Here is a 23,458-nt window from a genome sequence, read left to right on the forward strand (position 1 = left end):
CACACATTAAAATGTTAAATAAACAGAAAAGCAGATGTTTCTGCAGCTCACTGCTAAGGAAATCACCTCTGCATCACATGAACTGGTTTGGGGTTCCTAATACCCCAGGACAAGGCAAGAAGCTGGCTGCTCCCTGAATTTGCCATCTTCAGGCAGCTGTGAAGTGTTTGCTGTAGTCCTAGATTCCACTCGCACTGTTCAGCCCAGATTAGCTCCCAAAGCACCACACTGCAATTATAATTCAACACAAAGGGATAAGGTATTAGGAGTGTGTATGACAGTCTCTTCTGGCTTCTGCCAGTTGACCATATAATGCAGGATCTGGGCTTTTCCACTGTGGGCGAGACTGCAAGGCTCATGAGTGGTAAAGGCTGATTTTCCGCAAGGTCCTTGTGATCCACAAGGAATCATGCTACTACTATTTCATCATCAGATTATTGCTCTGTGACAGCTTCCTGCTCTCCTCCTTGCGAGGAATAATAGTCAAGCATATTCTGGAGCCATAAAAGGTAAAGGTAAAGGTACCCTGCCCGTACGGGCCAGTCGTCTCCAACTCTAGGGTTGTGCACCCATCTCACTTAAGAGGCCGGGGGCCAGCGCTGTCCGGAGACACTTCTGGGTCACGTGGCCAGCGTGACGAAGCTGCTCTGGCAAGCCAGCGCAGCGCACGGAAACGCCGTTTACCTTCCCGCTATAAAGCGGTACCTATTTATCTGCTTGCACTTAGGGGTGCTTTCGAACTGCTAGGTGGGCAGGAGCTGGGACCGAAAGACGGGAGCTCACCCCGTCACGGGGATTCGAACCACCGACCATGCGATCGGCAAGCTCTAGGCACTGAGGTTTTACCCACAGCGCCACCCGCGTCCCCTATTCTGGAACCATAAGAATGGCTTATTGCACTTGCAGTAGCACCCAGCTCAGATCACCCAGAGCAGGGGTCTGCAACCTTTAAGACAAAAGGAGCCACTTGGACCCGTTTCCGAAGAAAAAACAACAACTGGTAGCCGTAAAACCAATGCGACATTTAAAGCATGCGCACCGCTGCCCTCCGATCTGACAGCAGGCGGGAAGGTGACGTTGGGACGGTGCGTGACTAACGCACGCACTGCCCCCATGCGAAGTCACAGCCAGTACAGCGCCTGCCACAGTGGGGAGTGTTGGGGCGCACAATGTGCCTCCTCCCCTCGCTAGTATCCGCCCCGGAGCCGTGGCAAAGGTGTAAAAGAGCCACATGTGGCTCCGGAGCCGCAGGTTGCAGACCCCTGACCCAGAGAGTCACATCCGCACTTTAGCTAACTTGAGAGGGCTGGTTGGATCATTGGAGCTTATATGCCTGCTTTTTATTTGTACACTGGTTGAAGCAACCCCTTTGTGGAGAGAGAAAGCAGGGTATACATTTGTGAATGAAACAAATAAAATATTTTAAGTGCTGGAAAGCCTTTTTAAAAATGCAGTGTTTCCTCTGTGTTTTCTTTTAAACCATTCTGCTACCCCTCTTTATCTTTCTGCACCCTAAAGCATGCACTTGATTCCTTCTCTGCACTACTTCACAAAATGTTTGCCTGCCCCCCTTTTCTGCTTAGTCATCCCTCCTTCTCTTCCCATCCCATAATGCCTGGTCTCTTCTCTGTGCTTCACAGCCTTTGCCCTCTTTCCTTTGTGTCTCTCTGGACCAAGTCTCTACCCCACCAATTCTCCACAGGTCTGTCTGTGTCACCATTTCTCAACTGCCCCGCTTATTTTTCTGCATCCCAGAGGTTATTCTGCTCCAGCATATGTCTCCTGATCTCTGCTCCCCTCCCCGCTTCCAGTTCCCCACCTCACCAAGCCCTCTTTAATATATCTTCTTCTGGTGCTTACCACTCTGCAGTTCCCTTCCGTTCTGCACCTTCATTAAAAGTGCAGCGGTGCAGAACAACCGCACCCAACGGAGGGCAACCAAAATGGTCAAAGGCCTGGAAACGATGCCTTATGAGGAACGGCTAAGGGAGCTGGGCATGTTTAGCCTGGAGAAGAGGAGGTTAAGGGGTGATATGATAGCCATGTTCAAATATATAAAAGGATGTCACATGGAGGAGGGAGAAAGGTTGTTTTCTGCTGCTCCAGAGAAGCGGACACGGAGCAATGGATCCAAACTACAAGAAAGAAGATTCCACCTAAACATTCGGAAGAACTTCCTGACAGTAAGAGCTGTTCGACAGTGGAATTTGCTGCCAAGGAGTGTGGTGGAGTCTCCTACTTTGGAGGTCTTTAAGCAGAGGCTTGACAACCATATGTCAGGAGTGCTCTGATGGTGTTTCCTGCTTGGCAGGGGGTTGGACTCGATGGCCCTTGTGGTCTCTTCCAACTCTATGATTCTATGATTCACCCCACTAATACGCAGCCAAGAATAAGTCTGACTTAATTCCTAGTCTAAAAATGGCAATAGTTACCTTCCAAAATGTCAGATAATCTGGCATTTCTGATTAGAGTGCTTGTTGAAGCATCTGTCCCACGTGACCTCTTTTCAAGTAGCTCAAAGTCATTTTTCAAGGAAATTATGCTGGCAGTATTTTTTCTCCTGTAGGTTACCTTCTATAATTGAACTGCTAGGGATGTCTGTCATATAAAGAGAAAGCTTGGTTTATCCCAGCCTTTGATGGGTTGGAGAGAATGTCTGGTCAATTAACATTTTGGGATTAAAGGGGACTAAAAGACCTAGAGGCACAGCACATCCATAACAAAATGCTGTGCTATGCAAAGTCCAGTCTGGCTTCACTGTTTGTGGAGCTATAGATGATGCCTGTTTCTCTGGAGGTACTCTTTTCCATGATTAAATTCACATTTCATTTTTTTGCCATGCCACGCCTCTCTGTCAGTTCAACTTCCCAGGTCATAAAGAGTTACATCAAGGAAAGAAACTCACTGTGCAACCCTAGTCATGTCTACTTGGAAGTAAGTTGCGTTATGTTCATTGGGCGTTTCTTCCTGGAACATGCGTCATGGATTGCAGCTGATGGTTCCTTTTATCTGCATATTTCACCTGCCAATTTATGGGATTGCAAATACCTCTGCATACTGAGGTGTGTAGAAAACTTATGTTACAGAAACTTCATTTACAGAATAACAAAGTAGGACACGTGGAAGAGCAGGGGAAAGCAAAGAAAGTATGAACCACTGCTCTGGGTGTGCGTATATTGGATCAGTCAGTCATCTCTGATTCATTGGTTGCCCAGTTTGCAGCACATAGGGAAGCCAAGTGGAAATGGGCTCATTTGAGCTCATATTTTAAATGCTCTCAAGGAGTACAACTAAAACATGCCTCCAATTTTAACTCAGAAAAAAGTGTGCCCCACTTAGCAGATGTTTGGGAAACACTGTACCTTATGTTGAACAGCCCACATTGATATCAAAGGCAGCAACCATTTTGCTCTAATTGTTTCTTCAATTCAAATACGTTAATAAAAGACAACTGAAAATGTCCATTGTAAAACAATTTGCAATAAATTCTGCAATTTAATTTCCCTTCCCACCTGCCAAACCCTTTCTACTGCTTTTGAACAATTTGTTCTGTGCCTAAATCATGACCTTCAGGCTTTGTAGAAAGTAGGCAAGGCGTCTGCCTGAAGGACTTCAAAGCAGAATCAAGGTGCCTCCAAAGCAACAATAGGCATGAACTATGACTTGCAAGGCGGCTCCTTCACCTTCCATTTCCCAGTGTGGTTTTGTTGTTGTTCTTAGTTGCTACTTGAACCACAGACCTGGCAACTGAATGATGTTTCAGAAACTAAATGGGAATGCCCGTGAAAGGTGACCTGATTTGTGCTCATGACCAGAACAAGCAGAGCCCCAAAGTGCAAAATTTCATGCCCCAAGGTTGTTTCAGCAGTTTAATAACAACCTCTTCCTTGGGGGAGGGTCTTTGCTTGTGTCCAAGTTTGATTTGAGCCCAGGCTGCAAGGTTGGGAGTTCCTGGTGAAAATCTTTACCTTACACATTGGGTCTGAACAATGTTTTGATCACTGTTCAAATACAATAGTCCACAATGACTTTGTATGCTGGTGGAAGCATTTCACACACACACACACACACACACACACACACACACACACGCTAGATATGAATAGCTATGGCTTCAATACAATATTAAGTGTCTCTCCCCCCCCCTTTAGGTGACATGGCTTCTTTGCTTAAAATAAAGAAAAACATTTGCTAATATTATAATTTGATTTCTATTCATTTTACTGTTGATCATGGAAAGACAAATCTGCTTTTGTTAGAACAGCAACACAATACAGCATTGTTTGTAGTGCTCGCACCTGTGGCACACTACACAATAGCACCCCCACCCCCCAGGGAAGAAGGGTTGAGTGAAGATCTATACCAGGAACAAGTGGGGAGGAGATATTGAATAGGAGGCTGTTCTTTTAAGAAATGGTGGGAACACTGGAGAAAGCAAAAACAGAAGGTGCCTCAAAGAATCATAGACCAAATCAAAGGCTCAAAACCCAATCTCTTATGCATGTTTAGTCTGAAGTAAGTTTCATTGGGTTCAATGGTGCTTTCACTCAAAGACAGGAACCTGCTGTAACACAGCTCAAAAAATGGGAGTCAGTCTTGGGTGCCCTGTGGGCAGATGGTTTGTAATAGCAGCTCATGAATTTTCAGCAGAAATGGTAAGTAACTTTTCAGTGCCCACAAGTGGTATTTTGGATCACCTCACTTCTTGCAAAGCGCATGTGCTCAGAGCTTTGGGAAACATAGAGCTCTATTGGTACAGAAAAGTACCATTGCATTTTGCACTTTGACTCAGGAGGGGATAGACATCTGAATCACCATGATTCACCTCGCTATTTGCCCCCCATCAATCCACACCCCTCTTATATATTCATATTTCAGACTAATTATTGTTCAGAGTTTGTTCTTTACTTGAAGTATGATCTGTGTTGGCTTATTCATACATGCAGCGCACCTCATGGATGTTTTTATCTTCTAGTTTTGGGTTGGTTGCCACAAATAAAACTTGCAAGGAGTCATTCTATTACTCCCATTGTTGAGAAAACAACAAAAGAGTCTTGTTCAAGAACCACAGATTAACTGTGATAGATAGAATAAGCCTTTACACCACCATAATTTTAAAATGAAAATGGGACTCCTTAACCCCGGGGGATTGCTTGAGTGCTTATTTGCTGACTCTCCCTTGAAAGTGTGATCTGACTCCATAGAAAAGCTGGGTGTGATGCGAGATGATGTTTGCTCTGCGGTGGCTCATTCACCTGTGCAAGTTACCACCTGATGCTGCAGTCATTGACTGATGAGCACTGAATCATGAAGCTGGAACCAGGCAATAAGAGCAATCTTGACTACAGAGAGCCAGTGTAACTTACCCAGGTCATATTCAGCAGTTTTACTCAGAGTAGACCCAGTGCTCCCATAAGTGCCTTAGGTGATCTCTGAGTTTCTACCCCATTCTTCTCTTATGAATAGTTCTTCTGTTTATTCTAGAGCAATTTGCCCACTACCCTTAGAACATGGGAATAGCATGAATTGCTCAAACTTGGAAATGGAGGAGAGACCATTGCTTTGGGGGGGGGATGCAAGTCCCCACCCTGAGCTGCCACGCCAGACTCCACCTCATCTCCCCTGCCCCATTGATTTTAGGTCTAAGGTGCCAGTACTGGGTCCTCCAAGACTGTATTGGGTACTGAGCCTATATTGGGCACTGAGAGAGGGGTATTGACTTCCCCCAAACCTGTTTTGAGTCAGCCTGGTGGCAGCTCCTCATTTCAGTTAATGGAAAAGACTGGGATTGGCAGTGGCCCCCTCCCTCCCATTGCTTGCCAAATTTTGAATTTTACTGCCCCTTTTTGGCACCCCTGAAAATTTGCCACTGTAGGCAGTTGCCTAGTTTGCCTAGTGATTAAGCCAGCTCTGAACAGATCCATTGAAATTACTGAAACTTAGTCATGTTCATTCAATTAAATGTGTCTTTTGCCCACCCCCATGATTTTTTTAGGGGGCCAGGCCCCCTCAGTGTTCAGAGGGTGTCTGAAAGATCTGCCCCTGGCTCCTTGTGACAGCACACGTGTGACGTCAGGACGTCGTGTTGGGCCCCCTCAGTCATCTTGAGAAGTTGGTGCCTCTGACTCTGAGTAAAACTTAGTTGAATACCACCATACTATTCCAAACTCTGTTCCAAAGGAGTTAAACTTACATCACTGGAAGAAGTTAGTCATAACTTAACTCCCATTAATTTCATGATGACCTAAGTTAAGCTCACTTAGTCTGGATCCAACCTTTAAAGTTTTAGAGTTGGGAGGGATCTTTTGTTTTTTAATCCAGATCCTTGCTCAGTGCAAGAATTTACAGCACCCATGGCATCCAAATATAAGCCATCCTCTTGCAACATACCTAGGACAGAGGACCTCTGACCTAGGACTACTGTGGGCATTACTTTCCCCCATTTGTGTCTTGTCTTGTCTTGACTGGGGACAAAGTGGCTGGGCAGATGCATGTCCAAACAGTGGGAACCCTGTAAGATCCCTGTGCCTGAATAATGTCTAATCATTCGGGCATGAATGAGATGTCTTTCTGGCCATTTTCCTGCTTAGAAGGGTGTATACATCCAAACTATTAATTCTTTCCTAAATATTGCTAATCTGACTGGCAGTTTCCATCCTGTGCCCAATAGCAGCTTGTAAGTCTTGTTGTTGGCATTTGTTTATCATGAGAGACAATGGAGTGGGCCTCTGGGGCAGAAGTCAAACTTCTGTGTTAGCAGCACCAAAGTGACCTCCCTGGGCACAAGCCTGGGCAGTGTGTGGGCATGCCCAGGGCTGTGCAGATGACCAGACCCACCTCTCCACCTCGCTGGTGTGGTCCAAAGGATGTGTGGACGTGTGAGAGAGATTTCCGTTGCGATCATGGACTGTAAAGAAAGGCTGGTCCTGATCCTCATTGTCTCCTGCCATGGATGATGGCCACCATTTCAAAAAAAGATTCACAGGTTTTATTTTTAATTGATAATTTAATGCCACATGAAGTTTGGCCTTCAGTGGAGAGGCAGTTGAGAGACTTGGAGAAAATCTGTCCTTACGTCCTATAAATAAATACCAGTGTAATAAAGAAGAGCAACCAGCTTTGGAGTCAAGCTTTTCTGAAATGCTGTTTCAGATTTTCAAGCTCTTCCTCCTTCATCTCTCCTGGAAGCAGCAAGCAAGGAGAGGGAATGGTGGGCAGCCATCGCCGCCACTCTGAATGCTAGAAACAATCCATCTTCTGGCCATTTCCTGCATTACTGAGTGACAGTTCTCATCCCAGACCTAATTGCACATGTCCACCACTCCCCTTATCATTAAATGGCAGCTGTCACAAGGGCTTGTCCACCAGGTCACACCTCTTCATTCTGTATTAATTAATCTGAAACAACTATCCCCCCCCCCCCCGATTCTGCATTTATTTTGCATTAAAAGTGGATATAGCACTGTGGCTAAGAGACTAAACTTTGGGCTAGGAGTTTATATCTTAGCCTCAAAACTACACGTTACACAAATTTCTGGGAATCTTCCTCTCTGCCTCCCTGTGTGTGGCTGCATGTGTGTACATGTGCATATACGTACATATGTGTTTAACTCAAAGCACTTTGAGCCATGAAAGTCCCATGGCTCTTAACCCTTTCCTCTCCTGTTCCTTTTCAGCTCAAAATTATCCTCTGTGTGTGTGTGTATGTGTGTGTGTGTCTTTCCACCATATGTAAAAGGAAAGACAAAGAATAGCTGGGACAAGGTGATTTTGAGCTGCAAAATGATCAGAGGAGAAAGAGCAGCTTCTCCCTGACTGCCATTTTTCAGCTCTGCTACCATTTGCCCAGATTGTTTTGGGTTTAAAGAGGAGAGGAAACATCAGAACTCCATATAACATCTACTTTGAGCCCTGGCCTTCTATCTCCTGTATGAGAAGAATAATCCCAACCTATTTTACAAGGTTGCTATAAGGATTATTTAATTCATATCTCCATACTGAGATATGAACACTTTGAAGAGAAAGAGAGAGAATATTATATTCCATGTACAGTGGTAAAGGTAAAGGGACCCCTGACCATTAGGTCCAGTCGTGGTCGACTCTGGGGTTGCAGTGCTCATCTTGCTCTATAGGCAGAGGGAGCCGGCGTACAGCTTCTGGGTCATGTGGCCAGCATGACTCAGCCGCTTCTGGCGAACCAGAGCAGTGCACGGAAATGCCGTTTACCTTCCCGCTGGAGCGGTACCTATTTATCTACTTGCACTTTGACGTGCTTCTGAACTGCTAGGTTGGCAGGAGCAGGGACCGAGCAACAGGAGCTCACCCTGTCGTGGGGATTCGAACCTCCAACCTTCTGATCGGCAAGTCCTAGGCTCTGTGGTTTAACCCACTGTGCCACCCGTGTCCCTCATGTACAGTGGTACCTTGGGCTAAATACTTAATTCATTCCAGAGGTCCATTCTTAACCTGCAACTGTTCTTAACCTGAAGCACCATTTTAGCTAATGGGGCCTCCCACTGCTGCCGCGCCGCCGGAGCACGATTTCTGTTCTCATCCTGAAGCAAAGTTCTTAACCCGAGGTTCTATTTCTGGGTTAGCCGAGTCTGTGACCTGAAGCGTATGTAACCTGAGGTACCACTTTATGTACTAGAGAGGGTTCCCCCCCCCCAGCCTCTGTGTATATGGAAATTTACAGCAAAATCCTATCCATGTATACCCAAAAGTGAGTCCTATTGTTATCACTGTGGCTTACACTTCAGTAAGTGGATACAGGATTGAACTCTAATACTTTGTGCACACAATACCTTTAAAGAACATTCCGGACACCGTAGTTTACCCGTCACAAAGGTACAATTCTCATCAAACTTAGCAAACTATAACGGCCAGAATTCATTGGGGGGGGGGGATATGCTTCGAATGTGCTTCAAATTCATAGCATGTATGCAGAGCTTTATTCTCTGAATGATGGCGCAGTGAATGCCTTATGATTATAGTGCAGATGGATGCACACATCCGAACACAGAATACCATAGAATCTCCTTCTATAATTGTGTGTCCAGCAGCTAGCAAATGTTGCCCAATGTATCTGAGTTGCAGCTATTCTGTCAAAACTACAAGTGATAAAGACAATGTTAATTGTGAGGATCAGTTTACAAACACAGCTTGCTTCAAAAGCCGCAGCAGGACAGCTATTGCAGAGTAAATGAACAGCAGGTGGTAAACAGCCTTAGAGTTGTACAAGAATGGGAGCATTGAGGCTCAGGCCATGATCCTTGGTGTGAGAACAGTTAAGAAGCACACAGAGGGGTTAAGAAGCACAGAGGGCTCCTGTTTCATCTGTGCAAAACTGGAAGGCATTTGCTTATTTAGGGGCTGGATCACATGGGGATGTGACATGCATTTTAAACCTTTATTTCTTACCTCCCCATAAAAAAATGCCCAGTGAGGCTAACAAGAATAAATTCCACAATTAAAACTTGCCAATATGCATTTCAGAAAGAGCAGCAACACAATAAGACTATCAGAACATGATAAGAGCAGATAAAAAGCCCCCAAAATTGGTGCCAGTTAAAATCCTAATTAAATTAAAAATACAGTACAAAATAAAACAAAGAGCAGCAGAAAATAATAAAACAACTGGGTAGGCAAAGTACCCATTTTCAATAAAAGTGATTTTGCCTGTGAATAGCAGGCCATCAAGGCAGGGACTAGACCAGCCTCCCTTGTTAGGGAATTCTAAAGTCTGGGTGCACAAAACACATACCAGATGTTGGTGGAGACAGAGAATTGCCTCTTTGGAAGATCTCAACACCCAGCCAGGTGCCATTTTTAAATTTCAAAATGGTCTTCCTGCAGACACTGATGTTGTTATGCAGCCATTCAGATTTGGCTACCTCAAGTAGGTGAAATAAAGTTCATTCAGCATGAGGCCACTGCGGTCAGTGACACATCTGTCTATGTAGCCAAATGTGACTGTCTATGGTGTCCCCCCCCTTGGCCCTGTGATGGCACTACTGTTCCGAAGAAGAAAACAGAGTTGAACAAAGAAATGGTGTCAAAGTGGCAGTAGATCAGAGCTGAGAAAAGGATCACTTTGGAGTCTTGCTGTCACCTGAGAGAAAGTGCAGAGGAGTACAGCAGTGGTGTTGCAATGAGAATATTTATCTGCTTTCTCTCTCTTCTCAAATGCCTAAAATGAGCATTTTTCATGGGGGAGAAACATGCTTCCCCCTGTTTTGGCTCAGTCCTAGAAATTAGCAAATGGAGTTGTTAACATTAGCAATGACCGCTGAATGGCACCCGTAAAGTATGCTGGCAATGTTTAACAACCCATCTGTCTTTCACCTTTTCCTGCTCAACAGAAACCTTTGTTTAAACCATGTCCTCCTTCAGCGAGTCTCTATCTACTTATCTGAAATATTAATCTGAGATGAGGCACTGTATCATTGTTAAAAGAAGACTTATTACTTTGAATGTCCTCTTCTGTAATGGTTTAATGCTGGGAAAACTTTTTTTATAGGGGGTGTGAATTCTGTGTTTGTCTGTATGGCTGCAATGGGACTCTTTCATAATATGAAGTTAAAACTGGAGGGGAAGCAAATAAGCACAAACTACAGATGGCATTTGAATATTCATGTTAACAACAAGTTATTGAAATGCCGGAGTCAAATGATTCATTTTTTCCCATCTAGATCATTATTGTTAATAAAGTTATGGCAGTCTCCCTGGATGCAATGGCTAAATCTGTGCCTTTGCCTGCTAGGTGCTGCACAAACACTGCAAAGAGCTGAGATAGCCGGGCAGCTCTGGGGCAAGCAAAGAAAGAACCAAGAACAGCAGAAAGCGATGCTCTGTGGGCTGTCTTCCCTAAAGAGTGGAGTGAAAGGTTGACAGCAGTCAGAAAAGCATAGCCCAAGCAAATTACACTTTTTGCACATTATTATTATCAACAGACATTGATATTTCATATTTCCTCAACAGAGCAAGGCAACTAACAATATATTTTTCTGAAAAAATTATAATATAACAGTAAAACACTAAGAAACAGCAGAAGGAAAAGATAAAAGAATAAAAGTTGCTTTTCAATGGCAACAATGCTCTATTTTGTTTATCTATTATTCTTTAAAATTATTTCTATGTAGCTGTTCATCAGATATATCACAGCAGTTTACAGATTTTAAAAACAAAAACGAGAGCAGTAAAACCAGACCATGTCTCCAAAACTCATAAAAATAAAAATCCCCTCACTCCCACAGAGAGAAAGTATATAAAACAAGTTGGAAGCTATGGGGAACTTGTGGGGCAGAGAGAAGAGGAAGAAATTCACCCCCCACCTCCTGGCCCTTAGGAATTCCACACCTGGGGGGGGGGGAGTGAGGTTGTAGCACAAGGCTTCCTTTGAATTCCCTCATCTGACCCCCTACATCGCACTGCGGGTGAATTTGTTTTCCCTTCCCTTTTGTACAAGACCATCATTGTTTTTGGCTTAGTGGTTAACCCGGAATGCCACATTCGTTCTCTTGGCTGTATCCAATGGTAGTCATACTCAGAGTAGACCACAACTGTCCTAGGCCCATTAATTCCAATGGGTTTGAGATGCACTGAGTCTCTGAGTCCAAAGTGTTTCAGCCCCTGCCATGAGTCTGAGACTGGAGTGCAAGTGGGGAAATCTCACTCATCTCATCAAGGATGCTTAATTTTCTTCAGCGACCCAAACTTCATTCAATTATATTTACAAAATGCAAGCTTCATTAACTATATAGTCCTAAATGGCCAGGCCCCCTGAGCAAATCTGTTGCAATGTCATTCTCCCATTGGAACCTCATAGAACTTTGGCATCTACCGGCAACAGACGCCTTGCTCAAGGTTCTGGTCTTTTGGGGAATCGGAGCTTGTGGGGATCAGAATAATGCTGCTTTGGCATTAGTTTCTGTCAGGGGGTTGATTAGCTGCTTGTGCTTAAAAGTGTGCCCCTTCAGAGTTTGTGCGGCCCCACAAGTCTCTGTGCGTGACAGAGCTCATCAGACATGTCTGCTCTAGTCACTGGTGGAGTCCGACAGTGGCTGTTTGCGGAAACGCCTCCAACAAAGAAGTTCCTTAACGGAAACACGTCTCCTGGACTCACGACGTGACAGCTTCCGACGAAGCATGGGTCTCCCTGCAGTTGCTTCTGACACCTCCCCACTATTTTCGCTAGAAGTGTCTCTCACCCCTTTCTCTCCCCTGCTTCCTGCCTGCGTTGCTGCGTCTCTCTCAGTATTACTGAGATTCCCCTCCAGAGACCCCGTGCTCCCCCTGCTGGTCCCTGCTTTGGCTGTTGAGTCTCTCCCAGTCTCTGGGAGCCCTACCACCTCCTTTCCCTCTGATGTCAGTTCCCTGACATCCACCTCCCCTCCAGGGCCCCCTTCCCCCCCGCCCCCTCCCTCTCCTCTGGGCGGTGAGGAGCTGAAACCCCGAAACGAATCCTCTTCATCTTCAGACGTCTCGAACATCTCCCTCCATCGGTCTTCGTTCCGACTCGCTGAATCCTCCTCCACCTCGGAATCAGCGAACCCCTCCAACTCTTCTTCTTCGTCGGTGGTGGCGAAGTATTCCCTCCGGCACCTCGCCACTGGCTGGGGTTTACGAGGGAATCTCTGATGAAAGGCTTCAATCAGAACCTCGTCATCTACATCCTCTGCCCTGACCCAGGTGTTTTCCGACTCCGGTTCCCCTTCCCACCTTACCAAGTACTCTACTTGCTCTCCCTTCCACCTGGAATCGAGAATCTCCGCTACATGGTAGCTTTGTTCTTTTTCCTCCATCGCTGGTCCCCTATTGACCCTCCCCTCTCTGTCCCCTATATACGGTGACAGCAACGATCTGTGGAACACTGGGTGCAACTTCATGTGGTTCGGTAACCGGAGTCTGAAAGCCACTGGGTTGACCTGTTGCGTGACTTCAAATGGACCCAGTCTTCTGGGTCTTAACTTCTTACAACCTCCTTTAAACGGTAACCCTTGGGTGGACAGCCACACCTGGTCCCCCACCCTAATGCTTTCCCCTTCCCTTCTGGTTTTGTCTGCCTGCCTCTTATATTCCTCCTTCGCCCGGTTTAAATTAAGTTGAAGTTGGCGGTGGATAGCTTCCATTTCTTCAACGAACTGTTCTGCGGCTGGAACGCTCCAGTTCTCCCCCTCCCCCCCTGGGAAGGCTCGGGGATGACACCCGTGATTGGCCAAAAAGGGGCTCATCCCCGTGGACACGTTCTCTGCATTGTTGTAGGCAAATTCTGCCAACGCCAGCTTCTCCACCCAATCATTCTCTCTGTCATTAACATAACACCTCAAATATTGCTGGAGGACACCATTGGCTCTTTCCGCCTGCCCATTGGTTTCGGGATGACGGGCAGTAGAGAAATTGACCTCTACATGCAATAAGCTCATGAGCCTCCTCCAGAACCTGGAAGTAAATTGTTTCCCTCGGTCCGAAACCACCCTCAAGGGGGCGCCATGCAACCTAAACACATTTTCCACAAACAATTTGGCGGTTTCTTCTGCTGTGACCGCATGTGAGCAGGCTATAAAGTGGGCCATCTTGGTTAACAGGTCTACCTCCACCATGATGGCTGTTTTCCCTTTGGACCTGGGCAGATCAGTTATGAAATCTATTGCCACTGCCTCCCATGGCCTCTCCGGCGTGGGTAGTGGTTCTAATAAACCTGCCGGTGCCCGCCTCTCCCCTTTGGCTCGTTGGCATCTGTCACACCCTCTCACATATTCCCGCACATCTTCCCTGACCTTGGGCCACCAGAATTCCCTGGTGACCAGCCACATGGTTTTGTGTTGCCCAAAATGCCCGGCTGTGGGGTTATCGTGCAGTTGCTTGAGTACCTTTTCCCTCAATTCCCCTTCAGGTATGTATAACGCTCCCTTGTAGTACAATGCCCCATTTCTCTCCTCAAAACCCCCGGGTTTGTCTCCCTCCCTCCTGAGACTCCTGAGTTTGTCCTGGGCGTATTCATCCTGCACCGTTCCCTCTACCAGCTCCCTTTGCCCCACCAATGCCGCCCCACACACCCAGCGGTCCTCGGGAATGACATGGGTCTCCTCGGGTGCACCCTCTCCCTCCAAATATTCAGGTTTGCGTGAGAGAGCGTCAGCCCTAACATTCTCCGGGCCTGGTACGTAACAAATCTCAAAGTTAAATTTGGAGAACTCCTGGGCCCATCTCAACTGCCGTTGGTTGAGCACTCGCGCAGTTCTCCAATACTCTAGATTCTTATGGTCCGTGCACACTTGCACCTTCTGTTGTGCACCAATTAGTAGATGCCTCCATCTCCGGAAGGCCTCATAAATGGCAAGAAGTTCCCGGTCGTACACCGTGTAGTTCCTCTCAGATTTGTTCAGTTTTCGCGAAAAGAAGGCACACGGTCGCCACTCTGACCCCTCCTTCCCCGGCTGCAGAAGAAGCACCGCCCCTATGGCTCTGTCCGACGCGTCTGTTTCGACCCTCAGCTTTTTTTGTAAATCCACATGTAGAAGTTGTTCGTCAGAGGCGAAGGCCTTTTTCAGTTCATCAAACGCTCTCTCCGCCTCCCCCGTCCAAACAAACTTCTTTTTGCCGCTAAGACAGTCCGTGATGGGCGCCGTCAGGTGGGCGAAGTTCCGGATGAACTTACGATAAAAGTTTCCAAACCCTAGGAACCTCTGCACATCCTTCTTGGTCTTGGGTGTTTTCCATTCCAGCACCGCTTGAACCTTGCTGGGGTCCATAGCCAACCCCTTATCGGACAAGCGGTACCCCAGGAATTCCACCTCCTTGGTATGAAACTGACACTTCTCCAGTTTCACCCACAGTCTGTTGGCTTGCAGCCTGCTCAACACTTCCCTGACGTCTCTCACATGTTGCTCCTCGTTCTCCGAATACACCAACACGTCATCCAGGAAGGCCACGCAATTCTTGTAGAGCAAAGGCCCCAGCACGTGGTTCATAAAACTTTGAAAACACGCGGAGCCTGTTTGTAATCCAAAAGGCATCACGAGATATTCAAATGCCCCCAAAGGGGTGAACATGGTGGTCTTCCATTCATCCCCTTTCCTTATACGTATCAGGTTGTACGCCCCCCTCAGGTCCAGCTTTGTAAAAATCTTTCCTTTTCGCACCCTGGTCAAAATATCATCAATCCTGGGCATGGGAAAAGCCGCAGGCTCAGTCACTGCATTTAACTGTCGAAAGTCACATACCAGCCTCGGCTTGTCCGTGTTTTTTTTATCCACAAAAAACACTGGGCTACCCCCCGCTGCCTTAGACTCCCTGATGAAGCCTCTCTTCAGGTTCTTGTCAATGAACGCTCTCAACTCCTGCATCTCCCTGTCTGACATGGCATACAGCTTGCCTACAGGAAGCTGGGCTCCAGGGAGTAGATTAATCTGGCAATCAAAGGGCCTATGCGGGGGTAGTTGATCAGCTTCCTTCTCGCTGAACACATCGTTGAAATCAGCATACTGTGGTGGCACCGTCCCTTTCTCCATCACTTCAGTCCCTGCCAGGGTGGCTTGGGTCCCTGCTGAACCCCTTTCCCCCCTGCAGTGTTCTAAGCAATGTGCTGAACCGAAGGAAACCACTCTTTGATGCCAGCCCACCAGCGGATCATGTAGGGCTAGCCAGCTCATTCCCAAAATAATGGGAGCGCCTCCCAAGGTGGCCACATTAAACGCTATCAGTTCTGTGTGCCTTGCCACCCTCATTATCATTGGGACGGTCTGCAAGCTGACTCCTCCTCCCAACAGCTCCCTGCCATCGATTGTGGTCACCTGCAGGGGGTTGCTTAAAGGGATAGTCTGTATCTGATGTTCAGCAGCAAACTCCTTGCTCATAAAATTGCAAGAGCTGCCGGAATCCAACAGCGCCTTTATTTGTAGGGGGTGTCCATTTTGCAGCTCTAGCGACACTTCAATCACTAGGGCAGGTCGAGGAGCTTCTGGTACGGGCACTTTCACTGCTCTTGAGCCTGGTTGCAGTGCCCTGACGGCAACCAGGCGTTGGCTTTTACTTGCTCCGTTTCTCCCTGCTCTCCTCCCTCCACTGCCCCCACCATCCCTTGCCATTCCTTCCTCTGGGGGCAGACTCTGGCAAAGTGGCCTGGCTGTTGGCAGAGATAGCATTTCCGGGCTCCCTTTCCCTCCTTCTTCGCCCCCTCACTGGGCTTTGAAACTGCGCGCGCGCGGGCTGTTCCAATTTCCATCGGCTCTGCCGGCGGGAAAGCTGGCTCAGGAATGTCTGGAATGCGTAACTCCTTCCAACGTTCCCCTCTCCCTTCCCGCCTCTCCAAGGCTCTTGCCTCCTGGCGCGCTCCAATGGTCAGCGCAGACTTGGTCAGCTGATCCATCGACACAGCCCTGGGGCTCCTGGACAGCTCGTCTTTCACAGCTGAAGAAAGACCTTCTTCAAACAGCATCTGAATGGGTGCTGCCGATAAATCCCACCCCAATCTGTGAATCAGCATGGTAAATTCAGTCCAGTACTCACGGACAGATCTGCTTCCCTGCTTGCAAGCCATCAGCTGTCTGCGCACCAACCCTTCCTCAATATCACTGGAAAACATGATATCCATTGCACGAAAGAATTTCATAGTGTCCTTTAGGATATCGTTGTGCGTTGCCATCAGGGGCCGAACCCAATCACGCGCGCCCTTCTCAAGATGCCCAATTACGAAAGCAACTCGCGATTCCTCATCAGGGAACTCATCAAACTGCACATTCAGGGCATATTGCATCTCTGTCCTAAAGGCATGATAGTCCTTGGGGTCCCCCCCAAACTTCTGCACCAATCCTGGTACCTTTCTGGGGAACTGAGTGGTTCTCCCCTTCTTGTCAGCATCCTGCGCCCTCCTCTCCTCCAGCCTCGCCGTCTGCAGCGCAAGTTGGACTTCCAATGCTCGGTATCTTTCCTCCAAGCTTGGATCAGCTCCTCCTGCTCCGGCTCCTGCTGGGTCGCTCATGATGCTTTCTCCTGCACAGGCAGCGTACAAAGACTGTCGGACTGCTGTCAGGGGGTTGATTAGCTGCTTGTGCTTAAAAGTGTGCCCCTTCAGAGTTTGTGCGGCCCCACAAGTCTCTGTGCGTGACAGAGCTCATCAGACATGTCTGCTCTAGTCACTGGTGGAGTCCGACAGTGGCTGTTTGCGGAAACGCCTCCAACAAAGAAGTTCCTTAACGGAAACACGTCTCCTGGACTCACGACGTGACAGCTTCCGACGAAGCATGGGTCTCCCTGCAGTTGCTTCTGACACCTCCCCACTATTTTCGCTAGAAGTGTCTCTCACCCCTTTCTCTCCCCTGCTTCCTGCCTGCGTTGCTGCGTCTCTCTCAGTATTACTGAGATTCCCCTCCAGAGACCCCGTGCTCCCCCTGCTGGTCCCTGCTTTGGCTGTTGAGTCTCTCCCAGTCTCTGGGAGCCCTACCACCTCCTTTCCCTCTGATGTCAGTTCCCTGACAGTTTCAGAACACCGTCCCCCAAAGGGCCCACCAAGTACCTACATTGCCCAATTTTAGGCAGTTGTTTCATAAAAACAATTCTCTTCTCCCAGCATTTGAAGATAATGTTGGGCCTGAGGCTTAACTCTGCTCTGGCTGCTTTGACTGTGGCTGATTTGAGATTTGGGGCAGACAAAATTAAGCAATTGCAAGTCCCATTGCTTTTAATGGGAAGCTGAAGCTTGTGCTCCACTATCTTGAACTGAAGTAAATGGGACTGAAAAGTGCTTGACTTTGGTTGGATTGTGCCCCTTTATATGGTCTTTATTAACATATTTTAGGATAGATTATTAAATCTAAAGAGTAATATGATATAGAGACAAAAGATTCTATCTTTTCAAACAAGACTTTCTTATACATAGATGATTCAGCTGATATATATATATATATATATATATATATATATATATATATGCAGGTTTTGGTGTCTTCGGGTGTCTTCCCGTGTAAGAGTCGGGGTGTCTGTGCGACGTTTCGACGAGGTCTCACTCGTCATCTTCAGGCTGGTGCTTTCGGCTTCTTGTTACTGGAACAGAGCAGAGTCTGGTGTTTGAGTTCCTATAAATACTGTTGAGGGGTGTGGTGTATAGCCTCCAACGTTCTGGGCAGAGAGGAAGTTCCTAGATTAGTGTGCCTTTTCTTCTTTTGTTCCTTAATTACTTGAGGGATATCTTGGGTGATTTCATGAGTGATATTCTGAATACCACTGGGTGGGTCATTAAGTGTAGATTAGTTGCTAAAGCTTTCGTGTCTTGACCTCTTGAGCTTGTGAAGAGTTTTTCTGAGAAGATGGCTGTGCTGCATTTAGTTGTGCTTTGGCTTGGCTTCGTGTATAGGGGCGAGCTGTGGTTTTGTGCCTTGTGCCAGCCAGATCTGTGTAGGGATTGCAGGGGGGTGCAGCATCCGGAGGTGCCACTATAGTTTGGCTACTGGATGGAGTCTGTAATATGTCTGTGGAGAGGGTCTGGGTTTGGGTCTGGTGTGGTTGATTGGTGACGGCGTTCTGTGTGCCTCTGGTTCTGGTGTCGGTTTTTGTGGGGAGGGCTAATTTCCAGATGTCTGGCAGGCGGGACGTGTCGTCACGCTTGTTCATGTTGTGAGGGTGTTTCTCTATCTCGATGGCTTCCATGATTATTCTCTTGTGGTGATGTTCCATATTAAAGAGCAATTTGGAATCTGCAAAATTAATTTCGTGTCCTGTTTCTTTCATGTGTTGGAAAAGAGAGGAAGTTTTTTCTTCTTTTTTGACGGCATTCTTGTGTTCTATGAAATACCCTGCAAAGTCTGCCCAGCCACGTACATTGGACAAACAAACAGACGAATAAATGCACGTATCGCAGAACACAAGAATGCCGTCAAAAAAGAAGAAAAAACTTCCTCTCTTTTCCAACACATGAAAGAAACAGGACACGAAATTAATTTTGCAGATTCCAAATTGCTCTTTAATATGGAACATCACCACAAGAGAATAATCATGGAAGCCATCGAGATAGAGAAACACCCTCACAACATGAACAAGCGTGACGACACGTCCCGCCTGCCAGACATCTGGAAATTAGCCCTCCCCACAAAAACCGACACCAGAACCAGAGGCACACAGAACGCCGTCACCAATCAACCACACCAGACCCAAACCCAGACCCTCTCCACAGACATATTACAGACTCCATCCAGTAGCCAAACTATAGTGGCACCTCCGGATGCTGCACCCCCCTGCAATCCCTACACAGATCTGGCTGGCACAAGGCACAAAACCACAGCTCGCCCCTATACACGAAGCCAAGCCAAAGCACAACTAAATGCAGCACAGCCATCTTCTCAGAAAAACTCTTCACAAGCTCAAGAGGTCAAGACACGAAAGCTTTAGCAACTAATCTACACTTAATGACCCACCCAGTGGTATTCAGAATATCACTCATGAAATCACCCAAGATATCCCTCAAGTAATTAAGGAACAAAAGAAGAAAAGGCACACTAATCTAGGAACTTCCTCTCTGCCCAGAACGTTGGAGGCTATACACCACACCCCTCAACAGTATTTATAGGAACTCAAACACCAGACTCTGCTCTGTTCCAGTAACAAGAAGCCGAAAGCACCAGCCTGAAGATGACGAGTGAGACCTCGTCGAAACGTCGCACAGACACCCCGACTCTTACACGGGAAGACACCCGAAGACACCAAAACCTGCATTCCTGTACCCGTGAAAATCTACGAAAGCATATATATATATATATATATATATATATATATATATATATATATATATATAATCATAAAAAGGATAATAAACAATTACTTAAAAATTAATCTTGTACACCACTCTGATAATTTTTTAAAAACAGAAAGCAGGCTAACACATCTTCCAAAACAAATAAGTATCATTAAAAAAAATATGTTGATATACACTCACTTTGGATCTGAGTGCAGGATTCATAAAAGTAAATGTCGGCTAAAAAGCCCCATAAAGCCCCACCCTGCAATAAAGCTGTTGGATCCAGATGGAGAGAAGCCCTCCAGTTCAGGTAGAACTGGGCTGTGAGTCAGAGTGTTCAATTAGTACCTGGTTATGACTGAAATTGACCTGATGGCAAATATGAAATATCAAAGCGCTTGTCAGCACTCCTGAATGGGACAAAGAAAAGGCGCATTAATGATTAACTCTGCTAAAAGCTCCAGCTTTTGTATTCCCATGGTGCTTGGCCTATCTGGCAGCCATGTGACATGCTCAGGCCATTTTCTAGCAGATTGGGGAAAGCTAGAGAGCAAACACAGGTGCTTTCGAGTCAGCCGCGCTGTCAGGGACAACCACAAACAGCAGCAGCTATGCTCGGCTAAATTAACCCCTCTGTTTGCCTCTATCTTGGCTTCCTGGAGTTCTCACTGTCTCAAGCCAGGCATTTTTTGCTCTTGCTTTAAGCTATTCACATATCCTCACCCCACTCCCCAAAAGAAAAGAAACCCACAGACAACTTTCTGCTTTTAAAAATCAGCTGATGGGGAGGGGGGGGAGGGTTAGCCACTGCAAAAAAGCTGGTAAACTAATTTAGTGTTTTCCGTTAAACTCAAACTGAATTGAGTGCTGCTCCCCCCTCCCCATTCTACTTCTCAAGTGAAATTATTTCAGTGATTCTAAGTTCATAGGGTAACTTCTCAACATACATGAAATGGGAGTCTTTTCTCCCAACTTGACTCCTTTAGTCAGAGAGAGAGGGTAACATGCAAGCAAAACTATGCAAGAACGAAAGACACAAGGAATCCCTCCTGTGTAATCCTCACTGGGATTTGCACAGAAGAACTTCCAGGAGGATTGTGACCTTAGTTTTCACAGTATTATTACAAATAAGCACTTGAGGTGTTTCAATAGAAGTTTAAAAATTTTTATGTTACTATCACTGATAGTAAAGTTCAAAAATTATTCTGACTTCCTAGCACTGTAATTAAATAGGGCCATGCATATATTTATGTAGGTGTATGATTCAGATGCACTCAAATTCATTGCAACCACTTTGGAGCATTAAAGAGCGGTCAGAAGCCCACATCACACACTACTGGGCACACGTAGCATCTATGTAAATGTCCTCACCTAAAAGGGCCAGCCCTAGACATTTTGCTGTCTGAAGGGACAAGCAAGCCATCTGAAGCCATCTGGACAGGCAGCTGAATTTTACTTCAACCACTGGTGATGGGGCCATTTTCTTTAGTGCATTTGAGGCAGGAGGATAGTTTAGAGGGTCCAGGATAGGCACTGTGACATACACAGCTCTGCCATCCAACAAATGACCAGGTGGTTCAGGAGGAACAGTCAACTTCTGCTGGAGGCAGCACCTGCCACCCTACTTTGTCTAAGAGTTAACCCTGACACCTAACACATGGACCTCAGGAGTGTGGCCAGCTGCATGGCTTCATTTCTCCTAAGAATAATAGAATTGGAGGGTTGGAGGGGACCTTAAATGTCATCTAGTCCAACCCCTTGCAGTTCAGGAATCATAGCTAAATAATCCCTTGAGAAGTGACCATCCAACCTCTCCAGTGATGGACAGTCCACCACCTTCTGAAGGAGTTCATTCCACTGTCAAATAGCTCTTCCCAGCAGAGAATTCTTCCTAAGGTTTAGTTGGAATCTCCTTTATTGTAATTTGAATTCATTGCCTCGAGTCCTACCCTTTGGAGCAGGAGAAAATAAGTTTCCCCCATCTTCCATGTGACAGCCCTTCAGATATTTAAAGACGGCTATCATATCACCTTGATCACATTGAGACCCTCTTCATATAACACGTGGACTTATTAATAGTGAACAATAAGACATGTCCCACAGGCAGTCTGTTGCTAAATGGCTTTATACCATTTAAACTGCCATGTATTGCCTCAAAGAATCCTGGGAATTATAGTACCACGAGGGTGCTAAAAAGACCCATTTTAAAATCCTTAGCAGGCCCCCTTCAGAGAATTGCAGGTTCCAGGGTTTCCTAGGGAAAGGGAATGTCCATTTAAGTAGTTTTGGGCTGCAATCCTAAACACTGTTGCTGATGAAAAAGCACCACTGAACCGAGATTGACTAACTTCTGAAGGAACATTACACAGGACCACACTGTAAATCTGTGGTGCAGCCTATAGTAACAGGAAGGTGAAACTATATGTTGGTGACTGGTGTTAAATTTGGCATTCTTTCCCAGCCTCAGAATGTGGAAATAAAGAAAAAAAAGGAAAGCAATAATAAAAAGTGTATACAGATTGTTACCATATTCACGGTGCTTCAGATACATTATCTCAGTAATGAACTACAATACCCCTGCTCTCCCAAAAGCCACTCAGCTTCATAGCAGCTCCAGCATTTCCAGGGCTTTGTGACCGACTCAAGAAATTCAGGCCGAGGCCATTCATCTAGGCTCTTTGTGTCTTCAGACACAGGACAGACATGGGGCAGCTGCCTGTGGCATTGAGCAGCTATGCTGTGTGGCGCTCGCCTTTTGGTGGGGCTGGCACTCAGCCTAAGCAACTTAGAAAGTCTTGGGGAGGAACACTCGCTGTCTGGCCTGTGAGGCCCCAACAGAACGGATCTGCAGCTGTTGCTTTAGCCTGAAACCTGGAGTGAGTGCCTCCTACTTATTACTGAAAGGACGGAGTGCTGTATAACAAAGATCACCTCTAACAGAGCATCACTCGCCAGAGACTGGGCATAGACAGACTCAGTCTCACTCACTTCCCAATAGGCATTACAGCCCTTCGACAATCTAAGCCTCTCATTAGACCTCTGTTGTTGTTGTTTAGTCTCTTAGTCGTGTCCGACTCTTCATGACCCCATGGACCAGAGCACGCCAGGCACTTCTGTCTTCCACTGCCCATTAGACCTCTACAGAGTATCATTTATGAGTAAGGTGACCATATATGAAGGAGACAGGGCTCCTGAACTTTTAATGGTTTCATAGAAGAGGTGTGGCTTTTCCTCAGCCCTGCATGAGTGGCATAATGGTTAGTGTGTTGGACTATGACCTGGGAGACCAGGGTTTGAATCTCAACTCAGCCACAAAGCTCCCTGGGGGACCTTGGGCCAGTCACCATCTCTTAGCCTAACCTACCTCACAGGGTGGTTGTGAGGATAAAATGTGGAGGAGGAGAACCATGCAGACCACCTTGAGTTCCTTGGAAGAAAAAAGTGGTATAGAAATGTAATAAATAATAATAAATAAGCTACTTCTGCCAAAATGCTGTCTACCTTATAACTACTGCAATACCTCAAGTGTCAGGGCTGGAGTCAGACACAGGTCAGCACGAAATACACAGGACTCCATTGCCAGTGAAGTTAACTCTTTATTCAAGGAGACGCCATACAACTCAGCAACCCTTCCCAGTAGGTCTGGCGGGCCCTGCCTTCCACCATTTCAAAGGCTCCTTCTCTCACGCATGTTTTCCAAGCAGTCTCATGCTGTGTCTACACACGTCT

At 46.5% G+C, this 23,458-nt stretch overlaps 1 long non-coding RNA gene across 2 annotated transcripts in view; it reads left to right on the forward strand.

Annotated features, from left to right (window-relative positions):
* Positions 1–23,458, forward strand: part of LOC309538873 — an 80,898-nt gene that overhangs the window by 40,063 nt on the left and 17,377 nt on the right. Inside the window, exon 5 of one of the 2 annotated variants that reach the window (XR_014222429.1) lies at positions 8,061–8,120. The exons of the other annotated variant lie outside the window; for it this stretch is intronic. This is a non-coding gene — a long non-coding RNA (uncharacterized lncRNA). Of the gene's footprint in view, positions 1–8,060; positions 8,121–23,458 lie in introns of those variants that run through there. 2 annotated transcript variants of the gene reach the window in all.

Source organism: Podarcis vaucheri, assembly GCF_965113315.1.
Source record: "Podarcis vaucheri genome assembly, chromosome: 8".
NCBI lineage: Eukaryota > Metazoa > Chordata > Lepidosauria > Squamata > Lacertidae > Podarcis > Podarcis vaucheri.